Here is a 17552-nt window from a genome sequence, read left to right on the forward strand (position 1 = left end):
AAAATAGACACAAGACTCAATATAGAATTTATATTTATTTATTGTGGCGAGTATTAGCCGTGGCACAATACAAAATTGGGCGAACCCTTCAAATTCGAACATCAACAATGTGTGTTTCTTTTTATTAACCGTCCCGGGTTAACCGCGGAGGGTCAGCACACATACAAACTCTTCAAATCAATCAATCAATCAATAAGTCTTATCTCAAATTCCAAATATATAGCATATCAACTTATTTTATCAAATCTTGTATATCATATATCATTAATATCTCAAACGTCATAGATCAAACATCCCAAACTTCAAATATCAGCATTTTTCATATCTTAAACCTGTATGATGTGCATGTAGTACAGTTTTAAAGTATATATTACTGTCACCAAGAGTAAGCTTATTAGTTTAGTTAACACTAGCATTAGCATTTCAACAAGGTGACAGTTTATTACAAGTTTCTCACAAACATTCAGTTATCAGTTGACTTGGTGTGCGCAAACGCTTCACACTAATGACTTCTCCTTGAAAAAGTGCCACGACGGTTTCTTTTAGTTTAAAATATAAGTCCTATGAAAAACTATATGCTACGAATTTGATTTTATAAACGATAGAAAGTTTCACAATTTTGCAACACTATTCGGTACGGAAATTCCACAGCGACACTTTAGCGCATGTTTAGCACAATCCTTGAGACAGGCAATAGACTTGATGTGGGCCTCATTTGGTAGATTATTCACTTTATCTTCTCCTTAGACAGTACCGGGATATTTTTCTATGGGTATAAGGTATTTATCTCGGCAAGCGGATCAAACTGTTTCACTGCAAAATAAAGCAAAAAAAAAAAAAAAAAAAAAAAACAGCAGAATTAATATTATGCCTTCCATATGATAATAATGCAAATTTAAAACCAAGTTTCCCGCAGCTCTGTTATTTTTCAGATTGAATGAAAACCAAAAATGAGTATTGTTGTAAATATGTCATTTATTAATGACACAAATGAAACACATGAAATTTGGGAGATCCTATGACTTTCTACAATTTGTATCTACACCTTGTTATGGATCTCCCAAAACTTTAAAATAACATCATGACAATACTCAAAAAACACAAATATATCAAACATTTAAGCTGAAAAATAAGGTGGCAACAAACAATAGGCCACGAGACAGAAGAAATTATCAAAATACATCCCAAAGTAAAGTTTAACCTTAGGGACGGTTGTACGGGGAGGTGGAGGGTATGTTTTTCTACAAAAATTGGTGTGTACAAACACCTGCAGCATAAACCAGCAATAATAATCACGTGATATATCCGACGTTAGCTCACGACTAATCAACGCAAAGCCCGTAAACCTGAGACTATGCATTACATAACATCCTATCTCTGAAACCTGATATATACATGAAATATACTACAATCACTACATTCTAACCACAGAAAATGGTAAATTACATATGTATGCATAAAACATATTATTGTCAAAAATATTACATTATGCCTTCTATATGATAATAATGCAAATTTAAAACCAAGTTTCCCGCAGCTCTGTTATTTTTCAGATTGAATGAAAACCAAAAATGAGTATTGTTGTAAATATGTCATTTATTAATGACACAAATGAAACACATGAAATTTGGGAGATCCTATGACTTTCTACAATTTGTATCTACACCTTGTTATGGATCTCCCAAAACTTTAAAATAACATCATGACAATACTCAAAAAACACAAATATATCAAACATTTAAGCTGAAAAATAAGGTGGCAACAAACAATAGGCCACCAAAAATCCAACTACATTGGATTTTCCGCCACCCAAGGGAAACAACCCACGTACATGGACAACATAGGAGAAAAAACATAATAATCTTAATATACATGTTTAAGAAAAGATTCTGGTCAGCAAACCCCTGTAACTTACCACATTTTAATTGCATTTATATAAATCATGATAAACAATATTTCTAGTACAAAGGTTTAAAATATTTGTATTGATGTAATAAAATAACATATTGGAAATGGTTAATTACAATTAATTAATTACATTGCAAACAGTAAATTAGTCTATACAAATGATTTGCAGTAAACATTACAAATGCTGAGTCCTTTATTTCATGCTCCAATTTGTTATTTACTCTCTAATCATCCATTGCAGATGACTGAAGGTAACTCAATGGTAATAAATTGTAGGGGGAAGGGGATGACAGACCTCATCTGAACCATCTTAATCTGACCTAAGGACAACCTTCATGAACATGTCAGACATAATCTGACCAATTTACAGCTTATCTAGGGACAACTTACATGAACATATCAGACATAATCTGACCCATTTACAGCTTAGCTAGGGACAACCTACACGAACATGTCAGACATAATCTGACCCATTTACAGCTTATCTGGGGGCAACCTACATGAACATGTCAGACATAATCTGACCCATTTACAACTTATCTGGGGAAACCTACAAGACCACAACCAACATAATCTGACCCATTGAAGGCTTAACTGGGGACAACCTAAATGAACACAACCAACATAATCTGACCTTTGAAAGCTTAACTGGGGACAACCTACATGAACCAACCAACATAATCTGACCCATTTACAGCTTATCTTAGGACAACGGGTATACCTACATGAACCTGACAGGCATAATCTGACCCATTTATAGTTAATTAAGGGACAGGCTACATGAAGATGACAAGATTAATTTGACCAATACAAAATTGATTGCAGGACGACCTTTATAAGCAGATGTTTTGTGCTGTACTGTTATCATTAGGAGAGGGTAGTAGACTATACCTTATCAATTTAATGAATTGAGGAGAAAAAACACACAAAAATAAAAACCAAACTACTGGAGAGAAAGAGTAAAGGATCCTGTATTTATATATCTCTTGACTGCATCAAATTTCCGTCTACCCATACGTTGAATTGCATTTTTTGAAGAACCCAACCTAGCTGCATGAGTAGTTGCCCCAATACAAAAAGCATAACCTTTGTAATTTTTTTTTATTCAAACCCATGAATGTAAAACTTGCACCTAAATGTTTTGAAACCAATGACTGTGAAACTGGAGTTCCATCAATTAATTGAAAAAGGGGTCCCCTTTGAATGTTTAAATTGGCACATATACTCAAAAAGGGGAAACACAGGACAGAGATCTTTTTTAGACTGGGCCTCTAGGTAGATGGTAACTGACTGACCAGATTGCTAGTTTTTGTGTGTGACATAAAATTAAACTTACAATTTTCAATATCCTTGCCCAGTTTTAAAAAGTATGTTTGACCTTAAAAACACTTGATTCATAGATTGCAGTGTCCTGACAAATAATTCTCCCAATCTAATGCTCTTAAAAGAATTCGGTTATTCCAAGTAGGCCTTGTAAGACGTATAGCTTTTAAATTTTTGTAGGAATATCCCTCCGAATTTCCCTTGTTATTGGAGTCTTGAGGCTGTTCTTTGGCATGATTTTTGACACCCTTTTTAACAATTTCTGAACCAAAAACAAAATTCTTAGATGAGTCTGGCAAATTCAGAATTTTTTGAAAAATTAAATGGCCGAAACATGTGATGCCAATGTGCTTGGTGAATAATGCTCGAGTCTGTCAGCACGTACATTAGATTTTATTGAAGCATGGTTAGCTCTAAAGTGAATTTTGCACTGTATTGCCACTAGTACAAGCCGACAAAATAATTTCATAAGGTTATGTTCACCAGATGACTGTTTATTTATGCCATCTACTACTGCCTTATTGTCAAATAAGAAAAGTCTTTTTTTTTTTGGTTTTGTTTGTTTGTTTTTTTTTTTTGAAGCTTGTGCCCACATAATTCTAAATGTTATAGCAATTGGAAAAAGTTTTTTGATGCATATTTGACATTATATAAGGGCATCAGGCCATCTATCTGCAAACCATTTTGAACCCAAAACTACAGCAAAACTGTGTGACCCTGCGGCATCAATTTGCAAATTTAGATATTCTGAGGACATCAATGCTTATATCATTCTTTACTTAGATAACATGGACATTCTAAAAATAACGTAGTGGGAGGGGGGGGGTCAAAGTTACAAAACAAAATTTCATGCATTTTATTGCAAGCAATTGTTATGCGTCTTTACCTTCGAAAGGTTCAGGAGAAAGGAATGTGAAGATCAAACCCGACCTTTTATATACTACACTTGATGTGTGTCAACCAAACACGACCATGACAAGCCAACGTTCAAATAACAAATACTGGGGACCTATAAACTCAAATATATTTTTCTCGTAAAATAAAGGCATCTACGAGCGTCGTTAGAAAAGTTCGCGGACACATTGAATTACGAAAAAATCTGTTGTGTACTGTGAAGTTTGACCTATGTCTGAATAAATTCCTATATTTTTTTAATTGGCATGTAAAAAATCAGGTCCATATAATAAAATCTTGAAAATTTACAACGATTTTTACTATTAGGTCATGGGTTCACGGAGCATGGAAGAAAACTGCTGGTAAATATAGAGTATGATGAGAAAATAATTACGCTTGTCAATATTTATGCTCCTAATGATATAAACAATAGAACAGATTTTTTTAAACGTACTAAAGACTGGATAAGTAAATACACAGAAAGTTTTGAAAATATGCTGATATGCGGCGATCTGAACTGTGTGTCGGACAACAATAATGATAAAACTACTCTTTCTTTAAACAACTTTTGAATAAGTTAAATTTGCATGATTTATGGAAAACTATGAAAAGTGATAAACAAGGGTATACTTGGTGTAATGGAGAAAATACTCCAACATGCAGAATTAACTATATTTTACTTTCAAATACTTTTTGTTATCAATGTAAAACTATAAGACTCCAAAACATCCCTGGTTCACATTCAAATGGAACAAGAATGTTTGATCATAAATGTATAATTTTCTTCATGTTAGTAAATGAAAATCTTAGAGGTCCAGGATACTGGAAATTCAACACATCTTTAATTGAAAATGAAAATTTTATCAGTGATATGAAAACTTTTCTCAAAGATTTTAATTATGATAGAGAAAACCCAATAGAATCATGGGAAGATTTAAAGAGAAATGTAAAAGATTTTTGTATTAACTTTTCCAAAAATCTATCAAAATCTTACAAAAGTAAAATAAATTTTATTCAAGAAGAATTAAAAAACATAGAAGACCTGCCCTATGAAAAAATTGATATGAATAGAAAAAGAAAATTAGAAAACGAATTAACAGAATTGATAAACAAAAAAGCAAGATGTGCTCAAGTTAGATCAAGGGCAAACTGGATTGAAAATGGAGAGAAAAACACTTCATATTTCTTAACCTTAGAAAAAAGAAAAGACAGATATCAAACATAATAAAATCTTTAAATACTGAGCACGGAACTGTTTTTGATGAGGATGAAATATTGCATTCAACATGTAATTTTTTTGAAAAATTATACTCTTCAGAAAATGTAACTGATAATAAGATAGAGGAATATCTCAAAGAATTACAGTTAGAATATACTATAAATGATAAGGAAAGAATAGATTTAGATGAACTTCCTTCAATATCTGATTGTAAAGAAGCAGTATTTAACATGAAGAAAAATAAATCACCAGGACTTGATGGACTACCTTGTGAATTTTACCAAACATTCTGGGAAAATATTAAAGATTATTATTATTCGACTCTTAAGGAGATTTTTGAAAAAAACCAAATGGCATATACACAAAGGTTATCTTTAATAACTCTTTTATTTAAAAAAGGTGACTCTAAGAATATAACAAATTATAGACCTATTAGTCTAACAAATACTGATTATAAAATAATAGCATTTATCTTAGCTAATAAACTTCAAAAAATACTAAATAATGCAATACATGTAAATCAATCAGTATACATAAAAGGGCGCAACATAGCCTTAAATGCAAGATTAATTGTTGATATTTTTGAATATTGTGAAGAAAATAACGTGGATTCAATATTGTTATTTCTAGACTTCCAAAAGGCTTTTGACTCTGTAGAATGGAATTTTATGCTGAAAGTTCTTAAAAAATATAATTTTGGCGAAAATTTCTTGAAATGGATCACCATTTTATATGATAAGCCTGTATTTAGAATAAAAAATAATGGTTGGATATCTAAAACATGTTATATGCATAGAGGTATAAGACAAGGATGTCCTATTTCTGCTATTTTATTCCTATTCGTAGTAGAAGTATTAGCCATTGCTATTAGATCAAATTCTAACATTAAGGGTTTTCAAAAACCTGGAATGACTGATATTATAAAGATTATACAACATGCAGATGACTGCACACTTCCATTAAAAGATAAGAAGTCCCTCAAACATTCTTTAGAGGTTATAGAAAAATTCAGTAAAGTATCTGGTATGAAACTAAACATGTCCAAAACAGAATGTCTTTTAACAGGCCAATGGAAAAATTTGTATCGGCAAATAGAAAATGTTGACGTTAATAATTCTTGTATAAAAGCCTTAGGGATCTTCATAGGGCATGATAAGGAACTATGTTACAATAAAAACTGGACAAAAATTGTAGACGACTTAGAAAAACTTTTTGAATCTTGGAAAAAAAGAAAATTAACAATTCTTGGCAAAGTCTGTGTAATTGATAGTCGAGCAATATCAAAAATAATATATGTTGGGTCAATTTTAAATTTTCCAAATGAAAATACAGTTAAGAAAATACAAAGTCTAATTTTCAATTTTGTATTGAATAAAAAGACAGAATAAAACGAAACACTCAGATTGGAAGTGTTCAAGAAGGAGGAATAGGTATTGTCGATGTACCTTTAAAACTAAATTCCATAAAAGTATCGTGGATTAAAAACATATTAAATAAAACAAATTCCTTATTCTTTTTTGTTGATAGTTTGTGTAGATAGAGAAATTTTGATTTTGAATATCTTTGTAAAACAAATGTTATTGATACCAAAGATTATCAAATTATGGAAAACTTTCCTTTGTTTTACAAAGAAATGCTTGTATTTTTTAATGAATGTAAAAGAAACAAAAGAGAACTAAATTTAAATGCATTATTAAAGGAACCACTGTGGTGCAGTAATAAAATGAAGTTTAAAAACAAGCCACTATTTTTTGTAAATTGGCTGAAAAGTGGTTTTAAGTATATTGGGGATATTGTAGACAAAAATGGTATGCAACCCATAGAATGGTTTAATGATAAACTTGTATGTAAGAGTAATTGGTTATGTGAATATATGATAATGAAAAATGTAGTTTTGAAAGCTTTTGTAGATTATGATTTTACAAATATACAGTATGAAAATATCAAATATGAAAATAATGTATATGATTTACTATATCATCATCAAGTAACAGTTTTTGATATTACTTCAAAATTGATTATAGCATTTTATGTCATGATAAATTTAAACCTCCGTTACATCAATATTATTATGAAAAATTGTTTGAAATTCCAAAAGTTGCTTGGAAATCTATATATGAACAAAAAACATTAGCAATTGTAGATAGAGGAATATCAGACTTTAATTATAGATTATTAAATAACTTATTGTGTAATAGAGAAATGTTGAAGAAATGGAAACATGTTGAAAATGAATTGTGTGACTTTTGTAGAGATGTAAAAGAAAACAATGAACATCTTATTCTAAAATGTCAAAATGTGTCTCACATATGGGATATTGTACAGGAAGTTTTGAAATTTGATATATCGTGGAAAAATATTGTTATTGGATTTTATAATGAAAAAAATGAAAAGTTATTATGTTTGAATAGTATAATATCCCTGAATGCATGTAAAATTTACAAATACAAAATGTACTGTAGACTAGAAAACAAAGAAGAAAAGCCTAAAGAAATATGTTATTATATGAAGAGTATGTTGAATATTTATTCAGAAGTATATAAGAAAATTCACCATATGACATATTGTAATATAATAAAATGTATTAGAGACAAACTATAATTCATCAACCCATTGTAGAATAAGCCTGTTGTTCTACAAATCTTATCTGGGAGACAATAAATAGACTTTTTGAACTGGAGGTGTGGTCTCCAAGATATGTAAGGGTACTTACAATTATACATAAGTTACTCAGCTGTATTTTTAAAGGACTTTTTTTCAATTTGATATTTTGATTATTTATTTCAAATATATGATTCTCACATGACAAATAGAAAGAATGTAATTGTTCAACTTATCTAATCAATGTATTGTACATGTGTGTGACATGTATATTATGTTTTTGTTATTTGTAATAAATTTATAAAAAAAAAAATATATTTTTCTCGTAAAATAAAGGCATCTACGAGGGTCGTTAGAAAAGTTCGCGGACACTTTGAATTACGAAAAAATCTGTTGTGTACTGTGAAGTTTGACCTATGTCTGAATAAATTCCTATATTTTTTTAATTGGCATGTAAAAAATCAGGTCCATATAATAAAATCTTGAAAATTTACAACGATTTTTACTATTAGGTCATGGGTTCACGGAGCAGTCACTTGACGTAAAGCGACGTGACAACCAGATTTCAGCCGGTTAAGCTTTGTCGCAGTTCTATAAATCTTTCATTTCTTCAGATTTTTCTCATCTTTTTTCTACTTTAAAATTGAATATCTATATCAAGATATGTTATTTTTCTTCTATATAATGTCTTTTGTACTGATTTGGATATTGTTGAGATCTTTAAAAAGTCTATGCAGTTAATCGATCAAGTATGGAAACTATGCAAAACCATGTAGGCGCAACGCAACATCCTTGCGATACGGGGGTATTGAAATATCGATGGAGTTAATCATTTAAAATGTTAATCCTTCCATTCTTATGAAGCTACAGCCATTTGAAAACTTGTCCTTTGTAGGTTTTAGAAATTCCCGGAAGCATCTTGAACATTTTAATCTCTTTTAAGACATTTTCCAGTCTCCATACATAATTTTTACGTAGTGCAGTGCTCCATGACGCTCAATGACGTTCCGAATTTCGGCTGTGTTTTTAAGCGTTGATCTGTTATAAACGACTATAAAACAGTCATATACACTCTGATTTCGTTCAAAATTTCTCCCTGTGACGTTTCATGAATACAGTACCGACCGGACACAACCTAACACCAGAGCGAACCCGGAGCGGACCCCGGGTTCGCTTCCCGGGTTCGCTCGGGGTCCGCTTCGGGTTCGCTTTCAGAAATTTTGGGACCGCTCCGGGTGCGCTCCGGGTTCGCTCCGCGTTCGCTCGGGGTCAGCTCTGGGTCCGCTATAGCGAACCCGGCGTTCGCTTCCTGGGACCGCTTTACGCACTGATGCGTGAAGCGGACCCCGCTTTAATCTCACCGCCCGTAAGCCCCGCCCCTTGTATATTCCAATACAGTAATGGTTTTGTTGATCGATCATTGTTGTTTATGCGACGATGCAGACATGTACACTGAACATGTAAACAGTGATATAATGGAGACCATTGATAATTTTTTCTTAAATTCAACTGTACATTCGACATAGATTTACATGTACATGAATAATTGATTTCCTTGATTTTTCGATCCCGAGAAATTCAAACTAATTTAACAGCGGGTTATAAGGCATTTATTTTTCTTAAGTTATAACGAGAAAACAAAAGAGAGTGTTGAATTGATTTTCAGTATCGAATGGTGTACAAGTGAAACCGACTAACTAAAAACTTTTATATTCATGTTTACATAGTTAAAAAGAACATTTGTTATTCTTTACGTTTTGCTAAATCGTAGTTTAAATGTTTGCTTAACACCTGAATTATGATATCGCATCTATAAATTACATGTAACATTTAGTACATCTGGTATGTTTACATATTTCATTTATTATTATTGTAGTTACACATTAAAAGTTCGTAAAAAATATGAACGTGAATTAGACTCAATGCCTGATGATACTTAACAAGATTATTCTTTCAATTAAGTTTAACTCTACAGTTATTTTGCGTTACCAACTCTCGAACAACCCACATAACTATGTATTGCTTACGCCTTTATTAATTATTTTTTCCCAAATAATTAGTCCTAAAACATTATTTTTAAAATGTATAATAGATCATAATTCATATGTTAAAATATCCCTTCTATATTATTTTTATCTGATTATTCTTTGTCAAGTATAGTTACGCCATTTTGAGAGAATGAAACAATGTACGATTTACTAAATGTTGTGATTAATAAGCGTAATTAATTCGTTCAATTATGTAAATCGCACTTCACCTGAGTATACCCCGATAAACCAGACTTATTTCATAGCGGTCCGGATTTCTTTCTTAAATAGTGTTTATATATATTTCCAATTCAACATGTAACTATGTAAATATATAGTGTTTATAGTGATAGTTGTTTTTGGTTTCTCTTTTTCCTTTGATCTTATGACTTTTTAACTTTTTTCTTTGTCCCGAGGAAGGGACAGAGCGTCCCGAAAACTGTTGGTCATTCTTAGTGCTTTATATACATCTTCCTGTACATGTATATTTAAAAAAAAATAGCTGCAGCAGGCTTATAGAAAACAACTTGAGTACAATATTGGGAGGACGATTCATAGAAATTTAAGTAAGTCATCAGGCTTTATTATTAAAATCAAGTCTAATAATGAGAGTTTACAGTTATGATCTCTCTCTCTCTCTCTCTCTCTCTCTCTCTCTCTCTCTCGATGTTTCCTGTATCTATTTTTATTTAAATATTGGGCTAGTTAATATTCCTGAACTGTAAATATCTTGAGAAAATGAAATTTTACAATAATTGTCGAAGACCAACTATTTCTTTTCTCCTCTTTTTGTCAGTAAGATAATATTAATTGACATTACCTTTACTATAGAAATCAAGGTTGGCCCCCCCACATTTCAGCAAAGGGTAGTGTTTAAGAAAATTAACCCCAAAAAGTTTGAATTGAAAGATATTTGGTATTGAAAAAAGTTAGCCACTACACGAAATAGGATTTTCGACGGGCAACTTTTAATTTTTCGTTTTTTTTTTTTTTTTTTTTTTTTTTTTTCTTTTTCTTTTTCCTATCTTTTTCAAGGTAAGTAAAAAAAAATTTCTTTTTCCTATCTTTTTCAAGGTAAGTAAAAAAAAATTTTCTCAGGTTGGCCCCCCACTTCCAAAAACGATGCTACGCGCCTGGATATTAATTGTAATATCAATTGATTTCCATTTTTATGCATTGACTGATGTATTTACTCAATTTATTTACCAAATGGACTTTCAATACTGGTATAAAAAACTAAAGGAAATAAAAACGTAAATTTTCATGTATAATTCTACGTGGAAAATTAAAACATATAATTAATTAATTGCTTTAATAAAATATAGGAAGTAAATATATAAATAATATCAAATCGTATTTTAATCATCATAATAGATTTACACAGCACATTAACACGGTTTGCCTGTATGTAGTGTTTGGATTTATATTAAATTAAATCAACACGTTCGATCTTATATCCCAATCGACAGATCAATATACTATTTTGATTGGTTGATGCGCTGATTGGTTAATCGCTAATCCTGATTGACAGCTCCGTAAAGAAATACCGAACCCGCGTTCGCTTGCTGGGACCGCTACTGAATTTGGTGTTCGCTCTCTGGGTCCGCCTCGGGTTCGCTCGGGGTCCGCTACGGGTTCGCTTTGGGTCCGCTCCGGGTTCGCTCGGGGTCAGCCCTAGCGGACCCCGAGCGGACCCAGAGAGCGGACCCAGGGTCCGCTCCGGGTTCGCTTTCTGTTAGGTTGTGTCCGGTCGGTACTGTACTTTAGCGGCAGGTAAACTATCATAAATCTCTTTGAGGTACAATTGTGCAATTTTTAATTTTAATAAAGAGTCTTTGTGATGTAAACGTGCCAAAATGTAGCATGCTCCGTGAAGCAAGTTTTATCAAAATAAAAAAGCTGTATATTTTTCAATAATCATCGGGGAGCACCAAATTCTTGTATGTTTATTGGAAAAAAGGTAAAGATTTTATCTGGAAAGTTTGACCGGTTTCGTGGAAACAGCACGTTCACAATAGAACTTGTCCGCGAACTTTTCTAACACCCCTCGTATTTTGTTTACACAAATAGATGCTATTATTTATACAGAGAAAATTGACACAAGACTGAATATAGAATTTATATTATTTATCGTGGCGAGTATTGGCCGTGGCACAATACAAAATTGTGGGACGCCATTTCAACTGGGCGAACCCACCAAATTCAAACATCAACAATGCGTGTTTCTTTTTTCTAACCGTCCCGGGTTTACCGCGGAGGGTCAGCACACATACAAACTGTTCAAATCAATCAATCAATCATTCAATCAATCAATACTGAGTAAGTCATATATCAAATTTCAAATATCAAGCATATCAACTTATCTTATCAAATCTTGTATATCATATATCATTAATATCTCAAACTTCATACATCAAACATCTCAAACTTCAAATATCAACATTTTTCATATTTCAAACCTGTACGATGTAGTACAGTTCTAAAGTATATATAACTGTCACCAAGAGTAAGCTTATTAGCTTAGTTTACACTAGCATAAGCATTTCAACAAGGTGACAGTTTATTACAAGTTTCACACAAACATTCAGTTATCAGTTGACTTGGTGTGCGCATACGCCATATGGCTGCAAGTTGGCACAGCGTGCAGTCACCCCACACACTTGGGGGAGGGGGGGTAAAGCAAGTCAACTGGACCACGACCAATACTACCAAGACCCATTTCCCAGCTATATCCTTGCACATATCTTGATTAACAGACGTAGACTAAAGTATTTTGAATTTCCCTTAATTTAGAAAGGTTTTACAACACATAAGGCAATCAAATCTTACCAAATGTGATGTATCTCACCTAATTCCTCAATGCCTAATAAAGCTTTGTCTTGTAGAAACTTACCTGACTATTAATTCCTTCTAAATGTCTGAGCAACCTTGCAATGCTCTTTACCACCATAATTTTTCGTTTCTCCATTATTCAAGGCAACTTAAATGTAAATGGTTGTAGTTAATCAACATTAAAGATCTGGTTTTTTTTCAACATTAAGTTTCACTCAAGGGAACTACCTATATCATAATTCCTGATTAAAAATTGCTAGGAAAGCCATGTTCTGCCGTTTGAAAAAAACAAACAAATTTTATATCTCCGAAGGCGACTCATTCACTCTCTAATGAGCCAATCTAAGCTGAGCAATTTGAAATTCTTAATCATATTCAATTACAAGAAGGCCCAACACTATTCAGTGATGGTTACAAATGCCTGTAAAAGACAATAATATCATTTTGGAAGCATACTGGTCTTGTTTAATGATATTCCTACGAAAGATACATTAGCTGAAACATGTTATAAATTTACTAGCATTCCAATTTGTATATCATACTTACCAGGTAAGCTGCCAGGAAGATATTTGGCACCTTTGTTGCGGGTTCTTTCCCTAGTGATTTCCAAATAATAAAAAAAAAAACTCAAAAACGTTTTCACATTTATATAGACAATTCATTGCACAGAGTATTCAGGCTCTTGTTTTGTCCACACAACAGTAAGTTTCTACGTTACAACATACTACGTACACTGTGGACCATACACTGACACCATACACAAAACGACGTAGAACGGGACCTACATAACACAACAATTGTAAACACATTAAGTTACACAGTTAAATACTCAAAGCTACATACAAGTTATTACCCACATAACCCATCATACACGAAAATGGGATAATAATGGGGTCAACATCACAGCGCTGCATTACAGAACTTGTATTAAATGCTTGTACACAATATTTACATTATTTTACATGTAACTTACACTTACACACAGTAACTTCACTTACATAGTTACTTTACTGTTTAGAATCATAATGAAACTAAATACGACAATACTAGAGCCGATACTATCAATTAATACTACTCACAATAATATTTATGAAACATACAAACTATACAAACGAACGAACTAACATTCAAACGAATAAACTAATGTGACCTTATAGATGCCATTTTCAAACTAGGATTTTTTTGGCTGCAGTTTCATTACCCATGCTTGCAATAGTTGTGTACCTGACTAATTTTATTTATGTGCTAATTGACTAAGTCCCTTCCCTTTTACATGTATTCTTTCAATAAATATTATTAATGCCTGTGATATATGTATGTACATCTGAGCTTTACAGCTCTATATGACCACATTCTTCCACTGTCTAGCCCAAAATGCAAAGCAAAGTGTAAAATTCTTACAGGTATAGATGTTTGATTATTAATTACATAAAATGGAAATATAAGCACCTTGTTAGGAACTTTCATGGCCCGAACATCTCAAAAATGAAGTCAAATGCACATTCAAGGTTGAGCAATCTGTATAAAAATCCATAAACATATAAACTTTCCGTGAGAACTCTTTTGAAAATTAATTGATACATTGTTAGGGACTTAAGGAACTTGCCTTATCGTGTCACTCCTTGTGTGTTAATATAACCAACTAGTTTAAATAAGTTTATTTGCAACATACTGTTGCATGTACTGTAAGTTAACCTGGATTCTGAGAGTAATTGTAATTTAACTTGTTATTTCCAACACTGTTATCTTAAGTAACCTGAACTGATCTGGAAGGTCATGTCTACCTACATCTCGAATATTCCAATATCTCTACTGAAAGCTTTTCCTATTCCCAAAAGGTTAAGAAAATGAGATTTGCGTATTTCTTTTTTGCTTAAATTATCAAAATCCAAAATATATTCATTCATAAATAATTACAAGACATTGGTGACATTTCTTGAATTACATATTGCTATTTCCAACCTTTCATTTCCACTTTATTGGATCAAAACAAAACTATCCTAGTAATTCCAGTCTTAGGCAATGGATGGTTCATGGTTATATAAGTATTTTGTATTTTCCTTTTCATTCAAGAATTAATATGAATTGATACATTATGCTGTTTAACAATGAAGATGCCCCCTTTCTCATTTTAACCTTTGTATAACTATATTTCAATGACCATTTTGTTTCTAATTGAATAACTAACAAATAGAATCAATGACCAGAAAGCTCCAACAAATACAGACTTGAGGAAGGAATTTTCCAGAGGATCAGTTCTCCCCGACCCAAAAATTAGATCTCTTTTCTTCTTTAAGTCAACTACAATGAGTAGGATGCCCAATTGCAGTGTAAATTTATAACATTTATGATAGGCAATTGATCTTATCACTTGCCTTATAAATATCAGGGGCTTTCCCAACATTAGATTGTAATATTTCATGAATACAAAGAACTAAATTCTAGGAAAATTGGGTGCATTTAAATAACTATTACAAAACTACTCTGGAAAAAGATATATTCTTCATTCTCCTTTTTATTTACATTCATCACAAATTTGAGATATATACCAGTCAGCCTGAAAAATCTTGGCATTAATGCCTAATAGTTTTGAGCCATGTTGAAATACCTACCCCGAAATGCACGTGGGATTCACATGTTGACAAACAGCCTACACACCATCCAGGAAGTTGCATCATGCGCACCTGAAAAAGAGTGCCTTTTAATTCAGTGGGGGTAATTCTGCTAAAGAAATGATATTCCTAGTACATGAGTCCAATTTAAAAACTGTAGGCCTAAAACGAATTGCCAAAAATGAAAAAAGAAAAAAAATTCTCTATATATGTGGAACTTCAATTGACTAAGTTCATTCTGATTGGCTATTTCCTTGCGTAAGACCTTTAAGTAATGCCTCATAATTCTGCGCCATGTTGTAAGTAGTGCCTAATAATAGTTCTGATCCAGGTTGAGCCATGTTGTACGTAATGCCTAGTTGTTTTCAGCTATATTGTAATTAATGCCTAATTGCTCTGAGCCATGTTGTAAGTAATGCCCAATAGTTCCGAGCCAGGTTGAGCCATGTTGTTAGTTATTCCTGGTAGTTTTCAGATATATTGTAGCTAATACATAATTGTTCTGAGCATGTTGCATGTAATATTATGCCCAATAGTTTGAGCCGAATAAAGCCATGTTGTAAGTAATGCCTATTAGTATTCAGCCAGGTTTTCATAATGCCAAATTGTTCTGAGCCATATTTTAGATAATACCTTAGGCCAAATAGTTCTTAACCATGCTTTGCGTAATGCCTAATATTCCTTTGATTTAAAAGACAGACACCAAGTTCTATTCCTACAATCAAACAAAACGTTGCAACTGTTTACATTGCATACCTGAATATCTATAAAAGAAAATTTGAATATAATCCCACAAATAGAAATTTAATGAAAATATGCAATGGGTCTGAAACATTCTTCTTATGTTACATATGAAAAAATTAAGCTGCTGCATTATCTGCACCTAACATTACAAGAGTATATCAAAACAATCTATTGGGTTATATTGACCATAGTTTTAAAAAAATTTCAGGCAACTGCAAGTCCTTGTTTTGAGAGATATCAATGTAAAATTTTATGATTTGATTGTAGATCTGCAGCTCTTTTTGGAGATTATTTTATTGCAACCTTATTTGTAAGATTTACTGGTTGTTATATTTAATTTCATTTTATTTGGTGCTTGATTTCTGGTACTTAGTTTTTTGCAGTTAGCCCTCCTCTTCTCTTTTAAAATTCTTTTTCAAAATTTCTCCCTCTATAAATCTTTCAAGTTAACATTTCTTAAACAAATAGTTTTAGAAGCAACATCAAAAGCTATGTTAGCAGACATTGCTTATAATTTGGTGTCAATCTACAGTGGAAAAGACAATTCAAGTATACATGTATACACACTCAACTTATTAATGCAATACAAAGGTGATTGATGTACCTGATATACTGGACTGTTAATCTGTGATTATACTTATTTCAATGTCTGGTTTTCGTAACGATTTGAAGATAATTTTCAATGCCTTTCTTTGACTTGTAGTCTTGTATTTGGGTCCATGTCCACGAGAAGCTCCAACCGAGTTTCCTTATATCGTTGTTCACATGCATAGGGCCTATTCTAGTTTGCTTTTGCCGGGTTTCGAAGCAGTATGAACAAAAAGAGAATTATTAATGTTAATAACCAACATTACTAATGATTGTAAAACAATACAAAGGTATAAGTAAACGATTTTTTAGTATAACCGCGTGCGCGTCGTCTGCTTTTCAGCTCACCTGAGCCTAAGGCTCAAGTGAGCTTTCCTGATCAAAATTTGTCCGTCGTCTGTCGTTGTCGTCGTTGTCGTTGTCGTCGTAATCTTTTCACATTTTCATCTTCTTCTCAAGAACCACTGGGCCGATTTCAACCAAACATGGCACAAAGTATCCTTGGGTGATGGGGACTCAAGTTTGTTAAAATGAAGGGCCACACCCTTTTTCAAGTGGAGATAATCATAAACTTGTTAAAAATTAATGGAATTTTTAAAAAAAAATTTCTTCTCCAGAACCGATGGGCCAGGAAAGATGAAACTCATGTGGAAGCATCCTCAGGTAGTGCAGATTTAAATTTGTTCAAATCATGACCCCCGGGGCAAGGTTGGGGCCAAAATGGCCAACCCAAGTTTTACATAGGAATATATAGGAAAAATCTTTAAAAATCTTCTTCTCCAGAACCGATGGGCCAGGAAAGAT

The 17552-nt window shown here is 32.5% G+C and overlaps 1 long non-coding RNA gene across 1 annotated transcript; it reads right to left on the reverse strand.

Moving 5' to 3' along the window:
- Positions 1-957: 957 nt before the first annotated feature.
- LOC134262120 (uncharacterized) lies at positions 958-3974 on the reverse strand. The gene is made up of 2 exons (XR_009990948.1): positions 2568-3974; positions 958-2513 (listed from the first exon to the last, which is right to left on the reverse strand). It is a non-coding gene; the product is annotated as an uncharacterized LOC134262120 (long non-coding RNA).
- Positions 3975-17552: the final 13578 nt, after the last annotated feature.

The sequence above is a fragment of the Saccostrea cucullata genome, unplaced genomic scaffold (assembly GCF_032062105.1).
Source record: "Saccostrea cucullata isolate Sc308-1 unplaced genomic scaffold, CSIRO_AGI_Scuc_v1 ctg1111, whole genome shotgun sequence".
Classification (NCBI taxonomy): domain Eukaryota; kingdom Metazoa; phylum Mollusca; class Bivalvia; order Ostreida; family Ostreidae; genus Saccostrea; species Saccostrea cuccullata.